The sequence below is a fragment of the Bos indicus x Bos taurus genome, chromosome 6 (genome assembly GCF_003369695.1).
Source record: "Bos indicus x Bos taurus breed Angus x Brahman F1 hybrid chromosome 6, Bos_hybrid_MaternalHap_v2.0, whole genome shotgun sequence".
Taxonomy (NCBI): Eukaryota; Metazoa; Chordata; class Mammalia; order Artiodactyla; family Bovidae; genus Bos; species Bos indicus x Bos taurus.
The window spans coordinates 64,421,982-64,443,459 of record NC_040081.1 but is presented as its reverse complement, the minus strand read 5'-3'; positions in this window follow the sequence as shown (position 1 = coordinate 64,443,459).

The window sequence follows — 21,478 nt, the reverse complement described above, 5'->3', positions numbered from 1 at the left end:
TCTGTGACCCTGTGACTGCAGCGTGGCAGACTTCCCTGTCCTTCACTATCTCCCCAAGTTTGCTCAAACTCATGTTCATTGAGTCAATGATGCCATCTAGCCATCTCGTCCTCTGTTTTCCCCTTCTCCTCATGCCTCAGTCTTTCCCAGCATCAAGTTCTTTCCCAATGAGTTGGTTCTATGCATCAGTTGGCCAAGTATTGGCCAAAGTATTGAAGTACAACTTCAGTGTCAGTCCTTCCAATTAATAATCAGGGTTGGTTTCCTTAATGATTAACTGATTTGATTCTCTTGCTGTCCAAGGAACTCTCAGAAGTCTTCTCCAGCATCATGATTTGAAAGCATCAATTCTTTGGTACTCAGTCTTCTTTATGGTCCAACTGTCACATCCATACATGATTACTGGAAAAACCATAGCTTTGACTACACAGACCTTTGTCAGCAAAGTGATATCTTTGCTTTTTAAAATGCTGTCTAGGTTCGTCATAGATTTTCTTCCAAGGTGCAAGTGTCTTTTAATTTCATCGAGTGGATATATAACTAATTCATTTTGCTGTACATTTGAAACTGACACAGTATTGTAAATTGAACACAAACCAATAAAAATTAAAGAAAAAGAAGCAATGTGACAAAAAAATAAACATATTTAAATATTTTCAAAAGGTTTAAAAACTAACCCATAAATACAAATAAAATTACTGGTAATCTGGAAAATTATTTAAAATTTTAAATCCAGAAACCCAGTAAATAAAAACTGTTCTCAGTTAGACCTTTTTGTGTCAAAATTCTCCAAGCCAGGCCTCAGCAGGGAAAAAACAAGAGAGTTCCAGAAAAACATCTATTTCTGCTTTATTGATTATGCCAAAGCCTTTAACTGTGTGGATCACAATAAAGTGTGGAAAATTCTGAAAGAGATGGGAATACCAGACCACCTGACCTGCCTCTTGAGAAACCTATATGCAGGTCAGAAAGCAACAGTTAGAACTGGACATGGAACAACAGACTGGTTCCAAATAGGAAAATGATTATGTCAAGGCTGTATATTGTCACCCTGCTTATTTAACTTACATGCAGAGTACATCATGAGACACACTGGGCTAGAAGAAGCACAAGCTGGAATCAAGATTGCCAGGAGAAATATCAATAACCTCAGATATGCAGATGACATCACCCTTATGGCAGAAAGTGAAGAGGAACTAAAAAGCCTCTTGATGAAGGTGAAAGAGGAGATTGAAAAAGTTGGCTTAAAGCTCAACATTCAGAAAACGATGATCATGGCATCTGGTCCCATCACTTCATGGGAAACAGATGGGGAAACAGTAGAAACAGTGTCAGACTTTATTTTTTGGGGCTCCAAAATCACTTCAGATGGTGACTGCAGCCATTACATTAAAAGACGCTTACTCCTTGCAAAAAGTTATGACCAACCTAGATAGCATATTGAAAAGCAGAGACATTACTTTGCCAACAAAGGTCTGTCTAGTCAAGGCTATGGTTTTTCCTGTGTGGTCATGTATGGATGTGAGAGTTGGACTGTGAAGAAAGCTGAGCGCTGAAGAATTGATGCTTTTGAACTGTGGTGTTGGAGAAGACTCTTGAGAGTCTCTTGGACTGCAAGGAGATCCAACCAGTTCATTCTGAAGATCAGCCCTGGGTGTTCTTTGGAGGGAATGATGTTGAAGCTTAAGCTCCAATACTTTGCACACCTCATGCAAAGAGTTGACTCATTGGAAAAGACTCTGATTCTGGGAGGGATTGGGGGCAGGAGGAGAAGGGGACGACAGAGGATGAGATGGCTGGATGGCATCACCGACTTGATGGATGTGAGTTTGAATGAACTCCAGGAGTTGGTGACGGACAGGGAGGCCTGACCTGTTGCGATTCATGCCCATGCATCAGTGAAGACTCAGCACAACCAAAAATGAATAAATTAATTTTAAAAATTGTAAAAAATGTTCACTTTATAAAGCCGCTCATTTAAAAAAAAATAAAGAAATCCCAGGAAAACATTAAAAGCATTCCTAGTAGCTTTTCAAAGGGTAGCTTGCCAAGAGATTGGATTGCACACAATGGCAAATAAGGTATCATTTTGGTTATAGTAAGAACGGAAAAAGGAGTAAGAAAATCAATAATTTCACATGTACAATGAGTATTTTAATCTTTTAAAATTAACAAGCTTCTATAAATGTCATAAAATTATCTTACAGATTTGTTCTATCAGAAAATATGTCAATTCCCAAAGATATATGACATTTATTTGCTTGTCTAATTAGTTTAAACTGAATTATTAATTTTTATGGATAAATATGAGTGAGATGAGATGATTTGAGGGTACATATTATCTGCTATTTGTTCAATATTTTCCATTTTGTTTTGTAAAAGAAGAAATAATTCCTATATAAATGAATTATGGATCGATTAGCCCTGGATGCCTCCTCTTCAATGTGATCAGGCCACCTCCATCAATTAATGAATAGATAATGACCACTTTATTTGAGTTCTCCAGAGAGCCCACAAAATGAGTATCACAATTCTATGTAAATATTTTTGTTCTGAGAATTTCTAGAAACCAAAAGGGAATTCACAAAACTTCTGGTATATGCTGAATTTTTGCTGAAAAACCGACACTTCAGTTTAAATTCTAATTTTCCACAGTTTATAAGCATTGGTTCCTGACTGTGTTCTTTGGGAATCAGTAGTGGTACATATGGGTCCATAAGTATGACTCTAAACCAGTGATCACAAATTTTGTAGCTTTAGATGAAAGGGATCATGTAAATCTAGTTCTCTGTAATTCACTTTAAAGCAAGACAATGCTTTATGATCATGCTGAGTTTTCTTTGCAAAAGATATAGACTGGAATAAATACATGCTTTAATTATTCTAGATTTTATGCTTCTATAAAAGTACATGTACTTTTAGAGTTGAAGATTTATTCCACCATTAAATATTAAAATTATACAGCATGGTCTATGAATTCAATTCCAAAGCAAATTCTATGTGAAAGAATAATAATAGGAGTTAGGGTATAAGCTTCTAAATAACTACCCTGAAGGAAATAAAACACCCAGGCTTTATCTGTTCACTCATTAACAAAGATTTATGGAATACTTTCTCTATCTTACTGTGCTAAGTACAGATCTAAGTGCTAAGGACTACAAAACAGAATAAAACAATCCCAAACCTTCACCCTTAAGATGCTTTCACACAAATGGGTAAAAAGATAGGAGAAATAAACACACATACAATAAATATGTATTAAATGTATATCATACATGTATTATATTATATATGTATAATTTTAGTTGTTAAGGAGAAATATAAAACAGAAGAAAGGGAGGAGAAGTGTAGGCTGTAGGTGAACCACTTGTAATTTTAGGTTAGTTCAATTTAAGAAAGTTGATATTTTGGTAGAGATTCAATAGAAGTAAAGGAACAAAATATGTAAATATGTGAAGAAAGAATTCTAGGAAAAGGAAGAGCAAGCAAAAGGGATCTGAGTAGGTGGCATATCTGGTACGTTCCAAAGTAGTGAGAAAGCAAGTATTTCTTGAATAGCATAAAAGGAAGAAAGTAATGAAATAATGTACTTGGTAAAGGAAAAAAAAAAAAGAATTCTTAAACTGACAAAGACTTTAGACAATTTTTAGTCAGTTGACCAAACTTTGGTCAGGCTCTTCTGAGCCATCTTCTAAACTAGTTCTCAAATTTGAGCTTCTTTGTTCATGCTTTTCCTTTCAGAGTTCAGTTTTAGTGAAAAATCCTGCTAAATTATTTTAAAGAGAATCCTGTCATATTTAATTTCTGATCACAGTTAATATCTGATCACACTTCTCATATCCCACCATCCCCCAAGTGATAGCTGATCACCCTGGCCTGCCTCCAGCAAGAATTGTATTAGATATGGTGTTGACGTCTTCTCTTAGCAACTGTATATCCATAGACCCCCACAACCTGATCCTCAACTGGAAATCCCCATTGTTCTTGCACTTGGAGTTGAACCCCATGTTTCTCCCTTGTTGTGATGGTGTCTTGACACCTACTGCAAATCTTGAATGAAATCTTCCTTACTGTTTTAATGTGTCAGAATATTTTTAATAGGGTTATTATCTATGTTAATATGCATATTGACTTCAAAAAACTAAAGATAAACTATGATAATCCAATAAACCAATAAAAATTTATGAAGAAAAATGAAACATGATTTTAAAAAATAATAGAACTACTATGCTGAGTTATTTAGGGCTCATAACCCTATAGATATATCTCCCAGCATTTATTTTCCTTGACATTAGAAATATTTCTTTAAAAGTTGGAAAGCAAATATATATATATATATATATATATATATATATATATATGAACATGTAGCAATCGCATTTTAAAATATTTACCACCAGATAAAACAAGTGTTCACCCCATTTATAAGGAAAGATCTTGGATTAGATGTTGCTGGATTATGAAGTTCTAAGGATTGCTTCCACGGGTAAAGTACTGTTACAAAGGAAGTGTTAAAATGATGCACAACAGGGTTCTGATTTTCAAGAAGGATTTGTAGCCTGAAGGGAATGCATCTGAAAGAGAGAAATAAATAATATTAGCACCCCATTGCTAAGTAAGAGGAAATCTTACTGGCAGAATATAGGAAGAAACAAGTGCTAAACCTAATGAGTTTTTAAAGGGCCAAGCAAACAAGATAAAAAGTATTATACATATATATTATATATATATAATATATATATATGGCTACCTTCATGTTTGCTCAGTCACGTCTGACTCTTATTGATCCCACAGACTGTACCCCACCAGCCTCCTCTGTCCATGGGATTTCCCAGGCAAGAATACTGGAGTGAGTTGCCATTTCCTCCTCCAGGGGAGTTTCTCAACCCAGGGATAGAATCTTCATCTCCTGTGGCTCCTGCTTGGCAAGCAGTTTCTTTACTACTGAGTTACCTGAGAATCCCTTATATATGCATACATTCTATTAAAGTATTAATGAAGAGCAAAATCTTCAATAGAAATCAGTTGATACAAACTGTACACGAAGACTGAGAACTCGTAGCATATGAATACCAGGCAATAAGAGTGCTAAAATGTATACCTACAATTTTAGCCCAGAACAGCATGGAATGAATGGTATAGAAAACACAGGGATCCAGATTATATCACAAAAGAGATTACTTAGTTGCTTGGCACCCTGGTTAATGGAGCACATTAATTTGAGGAACTGGAAGGGTATAGCAGAATCCTAATAGCCTTTGTAACTGATACAGACACTACTCCTGCACAGTCCAGCAACAGAATACACTACTGAACAGTGTTGTATGTATGTGAATGTTTTAGAGTTGGGATTGTCTTTAAAAATCTATTTGACTTTATTTAAAATCCCATTTTAAAGAGTCTCTCTTTTTGTTCTTAAATCAACAATGCCCTGCTGAGAGTGATCTCTGCCTGGCAGTACAGTCAAAAATCTGCTTTCCAGAATAAGAGAGAAAAATAAGCTTTACTTCCTAACACCACTGGCTTACTGTGCTTTTTATCCTGCCTTGAAAACAATAGTTTGCAAAGGAGTCTATTGTTTTGAATTGTGTGCAGATACCCTGCTGTACTTAATTTCAGCCTACTTATGAACCAGGTAACACATGGAATGATTAATTCAATGAAGTACTTTAATTAATGAACGTTTTTCCATGATATATTCAATTAAGAGTTCTATGTCTTATTATAAACATGATTGGAAATAACTTGCACTTTTTGAACTACTACTCTATAGAAAACTTTTGACTGTTCAATATGAAAATTATGCTTCCATTTTTTGTTATGATAATTTATCAATGGAGCCCAAGGAAGTTAAAAGTGAGATGAAAATGTATACTCTGCAAGTTCATCTTAGGTCTTCTCCTATGTGATTTGCTATAAGAACTTGTGAAAATCCTCTGACACTGTGGCATTCCTAGCACAATAGGTGTAAGTCTTCCAACATAGTGACTGGGAAAGCCGTATCAGTTATGAGTACAGTATTTTTTATTTATCTGAATAAAATTCTATGAGAAATAGCTAGCAGTTTCTACTATTACTACTAGTGTATGTTCCTGCAAATTTTAATCCTAAAGCATTTTTTTATTTCCCTAAAGGAAATAAGTTTATAATCATGGTTAAAGCTTCTGAGCAACAACTCATCCCCTCTCAGGACCACAGATCTTAGGTGTTCAATTCCATGACTTGATCCTTCTGTATACAAAATCAACTCACTTGAAGATCTTTGTATATATTTCCCAAAGACTGGGTCAAAGTGCAAATGAAGGGACTACTCGATATCAAGCTCTAAAGCACCTCTTCTTGAGGGTGATTACTGAATTAATTCAAATGACTTCATAGTTCCATGTTTAATCAAAATTAATGAATTCATCACCATTGCACTGATTTATTTGTGTGATTAGAACTAAAAAGGTCATTCTCATCATTTTTCACCTCTTTTAAACTTGGTTTCCCTATTAAGGAGAGTAGACTTAAAGCCTCTTGAAAAGAGATGTTTCATTCCTTGTCTTGTGTGAATAAATTTAATTCTCTTTGAAAAGATTTTACTCAGCATTTCAATGAGCTTAATAAGGATGTACTAACAATGGTGAGCCAGTTGTATTTCTATTTTCTCTAAAAGAATGTCCTGAGGAAGTTATATGTCCCTGTAGGGTTTTCAAGATACGTCTGTTATTGTATCTGACAGAATTTAAAAATATCTTTTAAAATGTTTATTTCCTGTCTCCATTGAATCTGAATTTATACAGGAAAGTGCCTCTGTCTTAAATATTTTCTATATTCTGTAAGTAGTGAATGATGGTACTTAGCAATCACTCAACTATATTTACTGATTAAATGGACTGAATGATTACATTACACAACTGGATTACAAACAATATATAATTTCTATACACTACAACTTGCATTATTTCCTATTAAAGAGATGAAGAATAAACAAAAGCTAAAAAATAGATGCTGGGTACTGTCTTTTACAGTTCATATTTCTGGTATAACAAGGTATTATAATATTGACAGCTTAAAACAACCCAGATTTATATATGCCCATGAAATTAAAAGATGCTTGCTCCTTGGAAGGAAAGTTATGACCAACCTAGATAGCATATTCTTTGGAACGCTGTATTCAGATGCTTATATATTTCCTTTTCTCCTTTGCTTTTCACTTCTCTTCTTTTCACAGCTATTTGTAAGACCTCCCCAGACAGCCATTTTGCTTTTTGCATTTCTTTTCCATGGGGATGGTCTTCATACTGTACAATGTCATAAACCTCATTCCATAGTTCATCAGGCACTCTATGTATCAGATCTAGTCCCTTAAATCTATTTCTCACTTCCACTGTATAATCATAAGGGATTTGATTTAGGTCATACCTGAATGGTCTAGTGGTTTTCCCTACTTTCTTCAATTTAAGTCTGAATTAGGCAATAAGGAGTTCATGATCTGAGCCACAGTCAGCTCCTGGTCTTGTTTTTGCTGACTGTAGAGAGCTTCTCCATCTTTGGCTGCAAAGAATATAATCAATCTGATTTCGGTGTTGACCATCTGGTGATGTCCATGTGTAGAGTCTTCTCTTGTGTTGTCGGAAGAGGGTGTTTGCTATGACCAGTGCATTTTCTTGGCAAAACTCTATTAGTCTTTGCCCTGCTTCATTCCGTATTCCAAGGCCAAATTTGCCTGTTACTCCAGGTGTTTCTTGACTTCCTACTTTTGCATTCCAGTCCCCTATAATGAAAAGGACATCTCTTTGGGGTGTTAGTTATAAAAGGTCTTGTAGGTCTTCATAGAACCGTTCAACTTCAGCTCCTTCAGCGTTACTGGTTGGGGCATAGACTTGGATTACTGTGATATTGAATGGTTTGCCTTGGAAACGAACAGAGATCATTCTGTCGTTTTTGAGATTGCATTCAAGTACTTCATTTCGGTCTCTTTTGTTGACCATGATGGCTACTCCATTTCTTCTGAAGGATTCTTGCCCACAGTAGTAGATATAATGGTCATCTGAGTTAAATTCACCCGTTCCAGTCCATTTTAGTTCGCTGATTCCTATGGTTTTTCCTGTGGTCATGTATGGATGTGAGAGTTGGACTGTGAAGAAGGCTGAGTGCCGAAGAATTGATGCTTCTGAACTGTGGTGTTGGAGAAGACTCTTGAGAGTCCCTTGGACTGCAAGGAGATCCAACCAGTCCATTCTAAAGGAGATCAGCCCTGGTATTTCTTTGGAAGGAATGATACTAAAGCTGAAACTCCAGTACTTTGGCCACCTCATGTGAAGAGTTGACCAATTGGAAAAGACTGTGATGCTGGGAGGGATTGGGGGCAGGAGGAGAAGGGGACAACAGAGGATGAGATGGCTGGATGGCATCACTGACTCGATGGATGTGAGTCTGAGTGAACTCCGGGAGTTGGTGATGGACAAGAAAGCGTGGCGTGCTGCGATTTATGGGATCGCAAAGCGTCGCACACGACTGAGTGACTGAACTGAACTGAACTGAGATAGCATTTTCAGAAACAGAGACATTGCTTTGCAATAAGGGTCCATCTAGTCAAGGCTATGGTTTTTCCAATGGTCATATATGGATGTGAGAGTTGGACTCTGAAGAAAGCTGAGGACCCAAGAATTGATGGTTTTGAACTGTGGTGTTGGAGAAGACTCTTGAGAGTCCCTTGGACTGCAAGGAGATCCAACCAGTCCATTCTAAAGGAGATCAGCCCTGGGTGTCCTTTGGAAGGAATGATGCTAAGGCTGAAACTCCAGTACTTTGCCCACCTCATGTAAAGAGTTGATTCATTGGAAAAGACTCTGATGCTGGGAGGGACTGGGGGCAGGAGGAGAAGGGGACAACAGAGGATGAGATGGCTGGATGGCATCACTGACTGGATGGACATGAGTTGAATGAAGTCTGGGAGTTGGTCATGGACAGGGAGCCCTGGCATGCTGCGATTCATGGGGTCGCAAAGAGTCGGACACAACTGAGCGACTGAACTGAACTGAACATATCTCATGTCAAGAAAAGACCTTGATGCTGGAAAAGTTTGAAGGCAGGAGGAGAAGGGGATGACAGAGGATGAGATGGTTGGATGGCATACTGACTAGATGGACATGAGATTGAGCAAGTTTCAGGAGATGGTAAATAGGGAAGCCTGGTGTGCTGCAGTCCATGGGGTCACAAAGAGTCAGAGACAAGTGAGTGACTTAACAACAACAACAAACTCATAACCTATTCTAGATTGTTACATGCTTTCTCCACCAAGTAGATAATTTTGAGGCACATTCTTCTTTAAAATTTAAGAGAAGAAAGAAGTGCCATTTAATGAGCATCAACAATGTAGTAAGATGTACTCTGTTACTTTCCCACAGATTTTCACAAAAAGTCATTACACACTTAATATATATTAAGCACTTTCCATGTAACCACTTCTCATGTGTAAAGTACTGTGCACAACCTGTTTACCTAGACAGATAATGTTCCCCTTAAAGCATTTAACATTCTAATGTGTTTGATGGTAATAAAAACAAATGAACAAATCATTCTTTAAAAATGAGCAAGTTAATTGCTATTGAGAAATATTTTACAAACAGAATAGACATTGTGATTTATTATAAAGTAATAGGTAAAAAACTGATGCTTTAAAATTGTGCTGAAGACTCTTGAGAACCCCTTGAACTTCTAGGAGATCATATCAGTCAATCCCTAAGGAAATCAACCCAGAGTATTCACTGGAAGGATTGTTGTTGAAGCTGAAGCTCCAGTACTTTGGCCACTTGAGGTGAAGAGTCAACTCACTGGAAAAGACCCTGATTCTGGGAAAGACTGAGGGCAGGAGGAGAAGAGGGTGACAGAGGATGAAATGGTTGGATGGCATCACTGACTCCATGGACATGAATTTGAGCAACTCTGGGAGACAGTGGAGGACAGAGGAGCCTGGTGTGCTTCAGGCTCCTCTGCATGGAGTTGAGAAGTGTCAGACATGACTTAGTAACTGAAAAATGACCATAGGTAAAGTAAGGCAAAGGCTTACTTTAAGTATTATGGGAACATAAACAATTTTGTGTTAAAACTGAAAAGTGACTCCCATTCACAGGAAGGTATGTTATTATTCTCGCTTCATAGACAAAAAATAAGGACTTAATTGAATTATTCATCCTGGATCAAAAGGTACTATAATGGCAAAATTGGTAATCAAGCCTGGATCTTTTGACTAAAAGTAAAATATATGTTTCATGAAACCTAATTGGCATTAGGTTGTGGCTGCTTTAATGGCTTCAGCAGGGTTCCCAACCAAGTGTGAGGTAGGATGATTAGAATTTACATACCCTCTTCCCTGTGGGTAGTTGGCAGTAACGGTGGACATTACTGACTGTCGCAACTTGGTAGAGGTGCTAATAGCATTTAGTGGGTCAAGGCCACAGAGGCTGTTAAACATTCTACAGACACAGAACAGTCTCTCCCGCAACAGCAAAGACTTATCTACCCCAAAATGTCAGTAGTATTGAGGTTGAAATAGTTGATATATGTAAATGTGATGAACAATGGAAACTTAAGAAAACTTGCATGTCATCACTTATTTAATCATTTATATAAATAAAATTATATAATCCATACAAAGCATATGTAAAATTAGGTATCTTGCAAATGATAGTAGTGATAATTACTTGTTGGCAATGACAATGTTGATAATGATGACTATGATGAACAGTTATATACATAGGAAAAAAAAATTGACAGCATAGAGAAAAACATGATTTGACAGAAAGCTATGCTCACAAACTCTGAGTAGGTCTGATTTCAGTTGACATGTACGACTTGGTTGTCAAATTTTATTGCTCCTGGAAAGCCCAATGAGGAGTGTCAGTCTAAATCACGTATTTGTTTCATTCTAAACCAGAGTCCCAAATGTTTGTTGTTTTTCTTTTCTTGGATCACTGACAAAGAGATCATCATGGCTGGTGCTATTCTTTTTTTTTTTTTTTAAACTTTACAATATTGTATTAGTTTTGCCAAATATCAAAATGAATCCGCCACAGGTATACATGTGTTCCCCATCCTGAACCCTCCTCCCTCCTCCCTCCCCATACCCTCCCTCTGGGTCGTCCCAGTGCACCAGCCCCAAGCATCCAGTATCGTACATCGAACCTGGACTGGCGACTCATTTCAAAAATGATATTATACATGTTTCAATGTCATTCTCCCAAATCTCCCCACCCTCTCCCTCTCCCACAGAGTCCATAAGACTGATCTATACATCAGTGTCTCTTTTGCTGTCTCGTACACAGGGTTATCGTTACCATCTTTCTAAATTCCATATATATGCGTTAGTAAACTGTATTGGTGTTTTTCTTTCTGGCTTACTTCACTCTGTATAATAGGTTCCAGTTTCATCCATCTCATTAGAACTGATTCAAATGTATTCTTTTTAATGGCTGAGTAATACTCCATTGTGTATATGTACCACTGCTTTCTTATCCATTCATCTGCTGATGGGCATCTAGGTTGCTTCTATGTCCTGGCTATTATAAACAGTGCTGCGATGAACATTGGGGTACACGTGTCTCTTTCCTTTCTGGTTTCCTCAGTGTGTATGCCCAGCAGTGGGATTGCTGGCTCATAAGGCAGTTCTATTTCCAGTTTTTTAAGGAATCTCCACACTGTTCTCCATAGTGGCTGTACTAGTTTGCGTTCCCACCAACAGTGTAAGAGAGTTCCCTTTTCTCCACACCCTCTCCAGCATTTATTGCTTGTAGACTTTTGGATTGCAGCCATTCTGACTGGCGTGAAATGGTACCTCATAGTGGTTTTGATTTGCATTTCTCTGATAATGAGTGATGTTGAGCATCTTTTCATGTGTTTGTTAGCCATCTGTATTTCTTCTTTGGAGAAATGTCTATTTAGTTATTTGGCCCATTTTTTGATTGGGTCATTTATTTTTCTGGAGTTGAGCTGTAGGAGTTGCTTGTATATTTTTGAGATTAGTTGTCAATTGCTTCATTTGCTATTATTTTCTCCCATTCTGAAGGCTGCCTTTTCACCTTGCTAATAGTTTCCTTTATTGTGCAGAAGCTTTTAAGTTTAATTAGGTCCCATTTGTTTATTTTTGCTTTTATTTCCAATATTCTGGGAGGTGGTGCTATTCTTATTGACAATCTTGATTGCTGTTGTGTGAAAATTTGGTGAATTTCATTGTTAAAGGATAATCTTTCAAAGTGTAATTAATGAGGAAGGTGGTAATATCTTACATTTATATTGCACTTTGCAATTTTCAAACATTATACACACACACACATGTGTGTATATATATATATATATATATATATACACACACACACACATACTGTGCTCAGTCATTCAGTCATGTCCGACTCTGTGACCTCACGAATTTTAGCACACACACACACACACACACACACATATATATATATACACATAGTGTGTGTGTGTGTATATATATATATACATACTGTGCTCAGTCATTCAGTCATGTCTGACTCTGTGACCTCATGAATTTTAGCCCACCAGGTTCCTCTGTTCATGAACATTTTTAGGCAAGCATACTGGAGCAGGTTGCCATTTCTTACTCCAGGGTATCTTCCTGACCCAGGGATCAAAACTATGTCTCTTGGGTCTCCTGCATTGGCAAGTGGACTGTTTACCACTTTGCTACCTGGGAAGTCCTCATATTATAGTTGATCTTAGCAAAATGCCAAGAAATATATAAAATCTAACTTGATCCCACATAATACTGTGAATTATTTATTTCAGACCTTTTCTTCACTCTTTCCATATTATGCAGGAGAGTTTAAATCTGGGAGTTTGTGTGTCTTTTTTACTATATCTTAAGATATTATAGTAGCAATAAAAATCTATAATGTCAAGCCCTTGATGACAGGTTTCTTTGTAATTATGCTAAATTTATTTTTGGTAGCACATGATAATACTCTGTATTTTATTTAAGAATATTTTATCTATAATTTTCTGCTGTCTGAATTTTATTTTTTAATAAACTTAATTTTATTTTTAATAAAGTTACATACATATAATTACTCATTTATATTATATATATATATATATAAACTATCCCTTCTAGAAAGGAACTTCTTTCCCTGTCTTGCAGCTTTTGGTATTAGAAGCCTAAAGTGACCAGCGATAGCAAGAGTTCCAAGTTCATTAACTAGCTATTTACCCTAGTAGAAGTGCTTCCCTTCTAAGGACCATGACCTCTAAACTTGCAGAGTTGTGGAGTCCAACATTATTATTTATTTACGCAAATCAATACTGTCCCACAACCACCAACATAACTCATTTTCTATGCCACCAATGAATTGCTTTTTGTAACTATAAATCTAGTTTGAAATTTTTTGAATTTTAGGTGAATGGAGTCTTTCACAAAGAGAACATGAGAAGTGAAGGAATTATTGTATATCTTGATTACAAGGAAGACCCAGAATTCAGGCACTTGTCGATTCATAAAAATATACATTTAAAAAGTGTGAACTTATTGTTTGTAAATTATACCTGGAGACTTGACTAACTGATAAAAAGATTAAATACATATAAAAGAATTTCTAATCTCACTGAAGGTTGCACTGTAAAAAGTGTTGAATTTGGTGATCCATCTCAGCCAGTCTAACTCCATAGCTTAGTTTCAAACAATGTTAATTGCAATATACACATATTTTCATATAATAAAACATTACTTTAATGTGCTAATTTTCAAAATTAATGCATTAAGAATCAGAAATTTCCAGACTGCTACGTTAAATATTGTTGTAGTAGCAATGTCCTTTGAAACTCAAATAAAAGAGGCTCACACCTCATAAAAAGAAAGACTGCTGGGGACTTCCTTGACTCTTTCTTCTTATTGCTCCGCTTCACCAAAGACATTAACAACAGTGGTTTTAAATATTAATTTAAAAAGCTCTGTTTTGCTCAGAAATTAAAAAGTACAAACTTGTATTTGGATGATTATAACTCCATGTTAACTTACATCAGAGGTTATAATTGCAATAATCAAAAAACAAACAATCATAGAATATAGGCACTTAATGAAATTTCAGTGATTATTAATTAATACCCCTCATTGGTATTTTAAAAATCAAAGTCCATAGTTACATGACTTGCATGATGTTACACAGGTACTAAGTTGAGGAAAACTCAGACTTCAATTCCAAGTTTCCTAATACTGCTACTCTCTCTTCACTCACAGGTAATAATCTTGGTGCTGGAAATTGTGCTACTCAGAGTTCTTGAGAAGCGACAGAAGAGTATTTCTAAGTAAAGCATGAAGTTAATTTACCTGAAGATTTCTTATCTATATTGATTTCTATGTTAACCTTAAAAGAAATATATCATAGTTGAATTATAAGTTTGGCAGAAAGAAATAGGATGTTGAAAGAATTAGTATAGAGTCAGCCCTGACAGGGGAGTTAGAAAGTTTGACAGGATAATTTATTGTTTTTAGACTTTTTGATAACGACCATTTTGACCTGTGTGAGGTGATATCTCATTGTAGCTTTGATTTGCATTTCTTTAATAATGAATGATGTTGAGCATCTTTTCATGTGTTTGTTAACCATCTGTATGTCTTCTTTGGAGAAATGTCTGTTTAGGTCTTTTTCCCACTTTTTGTTTGGCTTGTTTGCTTTTCTGGCATTGAATTGTATGAACTGCTTGTATATTTTGGAAATTAATCCTTTGTCAGGATTCCTTTGTTTCAAATTAATCCTTTATTTCATTTGCTATTATTTTTCTCCGATTCTGAGGGTTGTCTTTTCACCTTGCTTATAGATTCCTTTGCTGTGCAAAAGCTTTTAAGTTTAATCAAGTCCCACTTGTTTACTTTTGTTTGTATTTCTATTACTTTAGGAGGTGGGTCACAGAGGATCTTGCTTTGATTTATGTCATCAAGTGTTCTGCCTATGTTTTCCTCTAAGAGTTTTATAGTTCCTGATCTTGCACTTAGGTCTTTAATCCATTTTGAATTTATCTTTGTGTATTGTGTTAGGAAGTGTTCTAAATTCATTCTTTTACATGTAACTGTCCAGTTTTCCCAGCACCACTTATTGAAGAGGCTGTGCTGGAGAAGGTGTAGAGAAAAGGTAACCCTCTTGCACTGTTGGTGGAAATATAAGTTGATACAGCCACTATGGAAGACAATATGAAGATTCCTTAAAAAAAAAAAAAAAACTAGGAATAAAACCACCATATGACCCAGAAATCCCTCTCCTACCCTGAGGAAACAAAAATTAAAAAAGGCACATGTATCCCATTATGCATTGAAGCACTATTTACAATAGCTAGAACATGGAAATGATGTAGATATCCATCGACAGATGAATGAATAAAGACATTGTGGTACATATACACAATGGAATATTACTCAGCCATAAGAAGAAATTAATTTGAGTCAGTTTTAATGAGGTGGATGAATTTAGAGCATGGATTCATTTTGATATTTGGCAAAACTAATACAATTATGTAAAGTTTAAAAATAAAATAAAATTAAAAAAAAAGAGTGAAGTCAGAAAGAGAAAGATAAATATCATATACTAATTCATACATACGGAATCTAGAAAGATGGTACCAAAGAATTTATTTACAGGGCAGCAGTGGAGAAACAGACATAGAGAATAGACTTATGGACATGGGGAGAGGGGAGGAGAGGGTGAGATGTATGGAAAGAGTAACATGGAAACTTACATTACCATATGTAAAATAGATACCCAATGGGAATTTGCTGTATAGCTCAGGAAACTCAAACAGGGGCTCTGCATCAACCTAGAGGGGTGGGATGGGAAGGGAAATGGGAGGGAGGATCAAGAGGGAGGGGATATATGTATACCTATGGCTGACTCATGTTGAAGTTTGACAGAAAACAACAAAATTCTGTAAAGCAATTATCCTTCAATTAAAAAATAAATAAATTAAAAAAAAAGAAAGTTTGATAGAATCACACTATAGAATATTGGGAAAATCACTTAACTTCATTTTTACATAGAATAAAACTCCATTTACATACATTGGAAAAGGATGAGAGATGAGATTTCATTACAAAACTCACATAAAAGGGCCGAACGACTCATGTACTGTCTCTTTCTGAATGGTGAGATTGCTTCTTATATATCACTTATTTATTTATTTTAGTACCTTGAAGGATACTATCACCAGATTAGAAGTTTAGATACATTTTATGGCAATTTACTGAGTAAGGCACCCACACATCTCTTGTGTCTCCTTCATTGGCAGGTGGGTTCTTTACCACCAGCGCCACTTGGGAAGCTCAAGCACTGCATAAAATCAAAACAATAAACAAAGTGTCTGTGGGGGGGATGAGCATATTGTCGGCCTGAAAGAATATGTACTGGGAGACAGGGGATTAAAGGTCTTAGTGTCCAACCTTGAAGTACATGATACTGCTTGTTTCCAGATCTGATTAGCTCTAGATAGTATGCACGAGGAATCTTTCTCAGAATCCCTCAAACGTATACCATCTGAATTCTCTGCATAAAAAAAGTCCCTACGAATCACAATGCAAAGTGAAGTTTTTTCTTTATATATTTCATGTTCTTTTTGTGTTTTCCTAAACAAAGGAATGTTTTCTCTTCTCATATTTAAATAGTGGGTATTGCAAATTGATAGTGTGTGCATAATTATATGTAGCCACTAAATATGTGCATTAAAATTTTAAATATTGTTAAAATAATATTTGGAAATAGTTTATAAACTGTATAATGCTTATTTGTAATATTAAGCAAAAGAAAAGCTACAGAATATTTTAATATTCTCAGGAATATATCATAATCACATAGTAAAAAAGATTTAAAACATTAGTAAGAGTGATTTTCTTTTGTAGAATAAAGGCTATTTTCTCCCAATATATAGATTTTTCTTTCTGAGTTATGACTTTTGCACTGGAAAATATAATATTTGAAAAATAAATCCATTTATTAAATTGACCTATTCTAAAGCATTTTATATAGCAGGGTAATAAGCTTAAAATGTGTCTTTAAAGTTTTTTTTTTTTTTTTTTTTTTACTTATTTCTCCCCAAATGCATTTTAACTTGGGTATTTAAAAATGAACTGAGTAGAATATACTTTAGGATATTAGGCTAAACAGAAAATCCTTTGTTTAGTAAGCTATATATTTAAATGGAAGAAAACGTGCAAGATCTATTTATTTAGACATATTCTTGAAGCCTTATACTTCTGTGTGTTGTGTTAAGTTGCTTCTGTCATGTCCTACTCTTTGCAACGCTATGGACTCTATCTAGTCCATCAGGGTGCTCTATCCATGGGATTCTCCAGGCAAGAATACTGGAGTGTATTGCTATGCCCTCGTCCAGGGGATCTTTCCAACCCAGGGAGTGTACCCACATCTCTTAAGTCTCCTGCATTGGCAGGTGGGTTCTTTACCACTAGCACCACTTGGGAAGCTCTTCTCGAAACCTTAGATTCATGTAACTGAGCTTTCAGAAGTATTAATAGATTTAATCTGAATTTTTGAAGCATCTACGATTTGATTATAGCTAACATGAGTGATATTTGCCCAAATAAAATTTGACTTGATCTTTCTGGCCCATAAGACTGCAGATTCATTTATAAGATTGAATTTGTTATAAATTTGAGGAAACAAAATTATTTTAACTTTTAGGAACTAGTCACTTATTACAAATCTATATCAGTTTTACTGTTTTGGGAGCTATAACTCTATGATTTATTTAATAAATTGTTGTATATTTTTATATTCCTACATTTGTAACAAGTTTCTTTCTCTTAAAATTATTTTCTATATATCTAAAAGAAGAGATTTTAATTTCAGAATATGTATTCAGGTTAACTCATCTTTTTAATTTAATTTTTCAGCATTGCTGTATTTTCCATAAATACTTAAAACATTGATCTTTTAATATGAAGAATATTTTCTCTACTACTTTTAAGAAACATATTAAAAATCCAAAATGTATCATAAAAACGGATCATTCATTGCATATCCTTTTAGATAAAAGTCACTTATTTAGTATTATCTTATTGTATGATAATTCAGTGTAATTTCACTTCCAAAATTTTAACCAAAATTAGACATTGGGTGTCAATCACATTTCACAATAAAATTTCCCAATCTCACTCCCCACGAGATCAAAAAATGATTTGAGCTGAGGAAAGAGTTCTAGTAATATCTTGGGAATTTGATCAGGCAATGCAATAATTCATTTTCTGGCAGAGACTGCTCCAGAATTTCCTTTTCACTTTATTGTGTGGGGGTGGGGAAATGCTTTAAAGGCAACAGTTTGATTGAGAATGTGGCTAATGTACTTGTCTTGAAGAGGCAGGTCCAAATCATTTCATTAATATGATAATAAGATTATGATGATTTTTTAAAAATTGCATAGAGTACTTAATACCTTGGAAGCTTAGAGACACCTTTGCCTACAGCCATCTGGTAAGTGTTATTTACTCCTTCCCAGAGTCATGGAAAATGGATTCTGAGAACAATTTTAAAAAGCTACGTATTTTCTAGTTAATAGAAATAACATTCTGATGTTAGGTTATCTCTTATGCAAAGATCTAAATAAGAGAAGAAATACAAAATACTCTGAAAAATTGATAAGCAACAAAAATTGATAAGCAACAATAAGAAGACAAATATCCTTTACAGAAATGTAAAAAATTAAGGATTTCTTGAGTCAGAGTTTTCATGTCTCATTATAATTTATTCCCCCACATTGGGAGTGGCATAGCCTGTTCATGACAATGTACAGGAGAGAGGAATCAAGACCATCCCCAAGAAAAAGAAAAGCAAAAAAAGCAAAATGGCTGCCTGAGGAGGCCTTACAATAGTTGTGAAAAGAAGAGAAGTGAAAAGCAAAGGAGAAAAGAAAAAATATACCCATTTGAATGCAGAGTTCCAAAGAATAGCAAGGAGAGATAAGAAAGCTTTCCTCAGTGATCAATGCAAAGAAATAGAGGAAAATGTTAGAATGGGAAAGACTAGAGATCTCTTCAAGAAAATTAGGGAACATGTGTACACCCGTGGCAGATTCATGTTAATGTATGGCAAAACCAATACAATATTGTAAAGTAATTAGCCTCCAATTAAAATAAATTTTAAAAATTAAAAAAAAAAAAAGAGAGAGAGATACCAAGGGAACATTTCATGGAAAGATGAGCTCAATAAAGGACGGAAATGGTAGGGACCTAACAGAGGCAGAAGATATTAAGAAGAGGTGGCAAGAATACACAGAAGAACTGTACAAAAAAGAGCTTCACGACCCAGATAATCACGATGGTGTGATCACTGACCTAGAGCCAGACATCCTGGAATGCAAAGTCAAGTGGGCTTTAGGAAGCATCACTATGAACAAAGCTACTGGAGGTGAAGGAATTTCAGTTGAGCTCTTTCAAATCCTGAAAGATGATGCTGTGAAACTGCTGCACTCAATATTATCAGCAAATTTGGAAAACTCAGCATTGGCCTCAGGACTGGAAAAGATCAGTTTTCATTCCAATCCCAAAGAAAGGCAATGCCAAAGAATGCTCAAACTACCACGCAATTGCACTCATCTCACACGCTGGTAAAGTAATGCTCAAAATTATCCAGGCCAGGCTTCAACAATACATGAATCGTGAACTTCCAGATGTTGAAGCTGGTTTTAGGAAAGGCAGGAGAACCAGAGATCAAATTACCAACATTTGCTGGATCATCAAAAAAGCAAGAGAGATTCAGAAAAAACATCTATTTCTGCTTTATTGACTATGCCAAAGCCTTTGACTGTGTGGATCACAATAAACTGGAAAATTCTGAAAGAGATGGAAATTCCAGACCATCTGACCTGCCTCTTGAGAAATCTGTATGCATGTCAGGGAGCAACAGTTAGAACTGGACATGGAACAACAGACTGGTTCCAAATAGGAAAAGGACTATCAAGGCAGTATATTGTCACCCTGCTTATCTAACTTCTATGCACAGTACATCATGAGAAACGCTGGGCCGGAGGAAGCACAAGCTGGAATCAAGATTGCCGGGAGAAATATCAATAACCTCAGATACGCATTGACACCACCCTTATGGCAGAAAGTGAAGAAGAACTAAAGAGTGTCTTGATGAAAGTGAAAGAGGAGAGTGAAAAAGTTGACTTAAAGCTCAACATTCAGAAAATGAAGATCATGATATATGGTCCCATCACTTCATGGGAAATAGATGGGGAAACAGTGGAAACTGTGTCAGACTTTATTTTTGAGGGCTCCAAAATCTCTGAAGATGGTGATTGCAGCCATGAAATTAAAAGACGCATACTCCTTGGAAGGAAAATTATGACCAACCTAGATAGCATATTCAAAAACAGAGACATTACTTTGCCAATGAAGGTCCATCTAGTCAAGGCTATGGTTTTTCCAGTGGTCGTATATGGATGTGAGAGTTGGACTATAAAGAAAGCTGAGTGCCAAAGATTTGATGCTTTTGAACTGTGGTGTTGGAGAAGACTCTTGAGAGTCCCTTGGACTGCAAGGAGATCCAACCAGTCCATCCTAAAGGAGATCAGTCCTGGGTGTTCATTGGAAGGACTGATGTTGAAGCTGAAACTCCAGTCCTTTGGCCACCTGATGCGAAGAGCTGACTCATTTGTAAATACCCTGAGGCAGGGGAAAATTGAGGGCTGGAGGAGAAGGGGATGACAGAAGATGAGATGGGTGGATGGCATCACCGACTCAATGTACATGGGTTTGGGTGGACTCAGGGAGTTGGTGATGGACAAGGAGCCCTGATGTGCTGCGGTTCATGTGGTTGCAAAGAGTTGGACATGACTAAGTGATTGAACTGAACTGAGCTGAACAGAATTACAAGTTACAGGGCTATGACATCCTAGTCATTATTTCTTTATTCAATCAACAACATAATATTGAATGTCTAATGTCCACTTCCATTCTATATAAGAAAATATTTTATAGAATATTTTATTATATAGAAAATAGAATATAAGATTGGAGAAAACAATGGCACCCTACTCCAGTACTCTTGCCTGGAAAATCCCATTGACGGAGGAGCCTGGTGGGCTGCCAGTCCATGGGGTCGCTAAGAGTTGGACACAACTGAGCGACTTCACTTTCACTTTTCACTTTCACGCACTGGAGAAGGAAATGGCAACCCACTCCAGTGTTCTTGCCTGGAGAATCCAAGGGACGGGGGAGCCTGGTGGGCTGCCGTCTATGGGGTTGCACAGAGTCGGACATGACTGAAGCGACTTAGCAGTAGCAGTAGCAGCATATAAGATATTATATAGAATATTTATTATATCATTTATATAATAAAAATGCAATAAGGGCACTGGTGGTTTCTCACTGACCATTTTGCTATGGAATTTGGCAGACAGGCAACTATAAAAATATAATACAACATAAGTATCATGACCAGTTTAAGTACAAAAAGCCCTGGGAACATATAGGAGG